We start from the raw sequence: 5,072 nt of genomic DNA, 5'->3' as shown, positions 1-5,072 counted from the left end.
TATAATGATTTTAAAAATAATTTGATAATAATATTAATAATAAGAAGCTTAGCATTCAATTGAAAAGTAAGTAACTGTAGATGGTGACAAATATATTAAAATAATATTTTCGAATTTATTTTTTAAATAAAAAAAGACGAAGAAATGCAAAAGTGAAGCAGAAATATATTGACAATTGTTGTTGGCATATGCATGAAAATGGTCTAGTGCATAACAAGAAAAACTATTTAAAATGATTTTTTTTTTTCATTAAATTCAAATTGGTATTCTTAAAGAATTTTTTTCTTTTCTTTTCCTTACTAAATTCTTTCAGATTTAGTATTTATTATTTTACTATTATTGAATCAATATTGTATTTCTCTAAAATTTAGTTAATAAATATGCATATAAAGTCTATTGGGTAATTGACATACCCAAACTTTAATATTTTTCCTATTTTGATGACCAAATTTTTATTCTTTTCAATTTAATTATCAACTTTTTTTTATTTTGAATTACTAAACTTTGATTTTGTTTCAACAGAAGATTTTTCGACTGAAAATACATATATGGCAATCAAAATTTACTTTTTTCGCCTAAAAACTTATCAGGTATGCATAATTTAGCAAAACTCTACGTTGCATTTACATTATACATAAGTGATAATTTTTCAGCAAAATACAAGTAAAAAATGATTTTCAAGTGAAAAAATCCGACTGTTAAGTTATCATTTTGGTCGGAAAATCATTGTTGAAATAAATTTAATCAAAGTGAAATAAATTAAAATTTGCCAATCAAAATGAGATAAAGCAATAGTTTGAATATTTTAGAATTAATTATCCACTAGACGGTATATGTATAATTATTATTATTATATTTAAAAAAATACAATGTTGAATTAATAATAATAAATCAATAAATAGTAAATCTGAAAGAATTTAGAAAGAAAGTGGAAAAAAGGACAAAAATGCAAAAAAATCTTTGAAGAAATACCAATTTAAATTCACTAAAAAACAAAACCATTCTAAATAACTTTTCTTGTAATGCACTAGGTAATTTTTATGCATGAACCAACAATAATTGTCTATATATTTTTTAATAACAAAAAAAAAACTTACCATACAATTGAGAATGACTGCGTGTAGATAGTGAGTATTCGTTTCGAATTTGTTTTGATTGAATTGAAAGACAGAAATATGTTAATAATTGGTGCTAGTTCAAGCTTGCACATTGCTTAGTTCATTAAAAAAACATATTTATAGTGATTAGATTATTCACAGAATTTAAATTTGCAATCTTCAAAGATTTTTTTACCTTTTTTTCTTTTTCTTTCCAAATCCTTTTAGATTTGGAATTTATTGCTTTACTATTTTAAAAAAATATCAACAATTATATTAATATAGTAGAATAACTGAACATATTTTATTAGAAATTTAAAATTTAAATCTAGAGAAAGAAGATATTTATTTTTAAATATATGCATATATTTTGAAAAGAAAAGAACAAAAAGAGAAATTAAGAAAAAAACAAACAAATTATCGTATATGCTTTAATAATATTAATAATTATAATAAAAAAATTAATGTTTAAGTGTGAATGAGTAAGGTGGCGTGCTGAAAATAAAATGTTGAATTTTAATTGCTAAAATAATAATTTTTTATTTTTAAGTGCTGGATTAAATAGTGGTAGTTTCCTGAAATACACTATTCGCCAATTTATTTACAACATTACCTTCCAAGTTTTAACTTTTCTTTTCTGGCTTTTCTTATTTACAAAAAAAATATTTTTTTTTTAATTTCACAAATACCTCTTTCGGTTTCCAATTTTGGTTTTCGATTTTTTCAGTTCGGTCGACTGAACCGACTGAACCGACTATATTTTTTAATAATTTTTTTTTATAGATTTTTTTTCTGGAATTTTTTTTATTTTTTATAGTGTATATATAGTGTTTTTATAGTATAACATTAGTGTATATAAAGTGTATATATAGTGTTAATTTTTATTTTTTATAGATTTTTTTCCTGGAATTTATTTTTTATTTTTTATAGTGTAACAATAGTGTATATATAGTGTTTTTATGGTGTTTTTACAGTGTATCTATAATGTATATATAGTGTATTTTTAGTTATTTATGGCATTTGTAGTGTTTTTTGTGGTCTACACCATGAAACACTGTAAATGCACCATAGATATACTAAACAACGGCAGAAATACATATAAATACACCAAAAATACACTAAAACGTAAATATATTATAAGATTACTACAAATGCACCATAAATCAATTTGTTCTTTACAAAATCAGTAGCAATAAACAAATTTATGAATAAGAGAAGACAAAATAAAAATTATATGAATAATAGAACAATTTTATAAACAAAAAATTATAGATCTACAATAATTTATTTACAAAATATTTAAATCATTACAAAATCCCTAAAAAATTACACAAATCTAAAAACGAGTCGAGAAATCCATAGCGCGAACGAAAGAGACGAACGGACTAGCGCGAATGAAACAGACGAACGGAAAAATGACCGGAAACGACGAGAAATCCATCGGAAGTAGACGAACGAAAGTGCGACCAGAAAGACGAACGGAAAAGTAATCGGAGGAGACAAACTGAAAATCAAATGAAAAAGAAGAAGAAAAAAAGAAGGAAAGAAGCGAGAACTTTAAGAGAGAAAAGAGAAGAGAGAGAAAAAAGAGTGGCTATGTAAAATTTTAACCTAAAATGAGATAAGACTTTTTTATATAGTAGGTATATTTGGTAAATAAGTTAAAGAAATAGGTAGCGTAGGAAATAAGAGAAAGATTGGTCAAAATAGTGTAAATACTTTGCCAAAAACAGGTATTTGAAAAATAATCCAATTAAATAAGATAGTTAGATATTTATTCAAAAATATTTTTCATAATTCTTTTAATTGAATTAAAAGAAACAAATGATGAAGAAACACAGACAGATGTAGAAATATATAGGGGTGAGCAAAATAATCGTCCGACCGAATTAACCGACCGAACCAATAAATTTTGATCAGTTCGATTTTGCTAAAATGGTAAATTTGGTTAATTTGGTTTTTATATAAAAAAAATTCGGTTTGACTTTTATATTATCCAAATTAATCGAAATAACCGAATTAGCCGACATTTTGAATTTTTTTTGAATTTGTTTTAAATTTGTCCTCATAATTTATGGGTTTTAACCGAACCGACCGAATTAACCGATCTATTTGGTCGGTTTGGTTTTGAATTTTTTTCCTATCTTATTCGGTCAGTTCAGTTTTCGGTTAGCAAATCTTATTCGATCGGTTCGGTTAAGGCAATTCGGTCGAACGGTTAATTTGATTACGAGGATGTCACTTCGGTTTTGACCGAACTGACCGAATGCTCACCCCTAAAAATATTAACAGTTGATGCTCATTCATGCATGCATATTCTCTATTGTAATACAATGAAATACATCAATTTTATTATTGAGTTAATTTGGCGTCTTCGAAGATTTTTTTGCCTTATTATTTTCTATTTCTCTTTCTATCTAATTCCTTTTAGATTTAAAATTTATTTTTCTACTATAATTGGTTCAATGTTGTCTTTTTGGATAAATTATTCGTAATGGATCATAATTTTAAGAATTATTTTACAAAATTAATAAGAAATAAAAAGTTTACTGTTCACGTGAGAACTAGTGTTTATTGAAAGGCGTTTGTTGAAAAGAATTCTTCTGAATTTGTTTGATTAAATTAAAGAGCTAATTTTATTTAATACCAAATTTTTGTAGGATTTGTTAGTTATAGACAAATCTTTCAAAATGTCAGGATTAGCCAATTTTGCGATATTCAATATTTTTTCTAGTCATTTAGGCTAATCTTGCATGTAATAATTTAGGGTCAAATTCAAAAAATGGCTAAAAATAATTCTGAATTTTTTAAAATGGGCCAATTCTGACGATTTTAAAAGATTTGGCTATAATTGATAAAATCCGTAAAGATTTGATATTAAACTAAGATTAGCCCTAAATTAAAAGAAAAAATAGGCAAAGAAAGAGAAATGGAAACACACAAAATTTAATAATTGGCATTGGTTCATGCATGTACATTGCCTAGTGCATTATAAGATATACATTTAAAGTGGTTTCACTTTTTCGTTAATTTGACATTTTATCAAAACAAATTTGTTTTCTTTTCTTTTTTTCTCAATTTTTCCTAATCCTTTCGGATTTGAAATTTATTATTTTACTATTATTGACCCAATTTTATGTCCTTTTTAGATAAAATACTTGTAATGGACCATGATTTTAAAATTATTTAATAAATTGATAACATTAAAAGAGCTTAATTCTTTTGGAGCCTACGTTCTTCGCTCTAGACGCCTCCCAGATCTTTGTAATTGTTTTAGGATTGTTTTTGTGTTTCAAAGCTTGTTTGAGCTCGAAATTTGGCGTTATTTGAGCCCACAGACTTGTAATAGTTGTAGGGGTTTGTTTCTGTAATTTACTGGACCTGTCCAAGTCACCATCAGCCTGCCATGTCAGATTAGTGGGCTTCCACATCATTTTGGGCCTCAAAACCCAATCCTTCCAGGACCAATAACTTTCAGATGCGATTTTGGGTTCGTTTGAACTTGGAATCGACCTCAATTTAGACCAGAAGACACGTGTCGACCAGAAAAAAAACTTTTGTGTTATGCCCGGATTCAGATTCTGACTGTACAAATAGATAGAGGAAAGACAACTATCAAACACTCTGGATCTTCAAGATTTAAAAGTATCTCTAACCTTATATGTATATCAACTACATGTGGGAATGTTTACATTTTTTATCGCATTCGAAAGCATGTCTAGTTCTACCATTTAACAGGATTAATAACATAACCACGTTAATTAGCTCTAAATCCAGCAAGTCACCTATAAATTTTAGGACTGTCATGAAAATGTAATTAGTTGTTGTATAGGCATTCAAGATAACATAAATAAAATCAATCTTACATATACATCCGGTTAAGGTTTTATGCATGCAAAATGAATAAAATCCACATATGTCTGCTACATGATAGAAACTCTAGGATTAGATTCAAGATGACATAAATAAAATCAA

Source organism: Mercurialis annua, linkage group LG2 (genome assembly GCF_937616625.2).
Source record: "Mercurialis annua linkage group LG2, ddMerAnnu1.2, whole genome shotgun sequence".
Taxonomy (NCBI): Eukaryota; Viridiplantae; Streptophyta; class Magnoliopsida; order Malpighiales; family Euphorbiaceae; genus Mercurialis; species Mercurialis annua.
The sequence above is the reverse complement of the archived record's forward strand: the minus strand, read 5'-3'. Positions refer to the sequence as shown.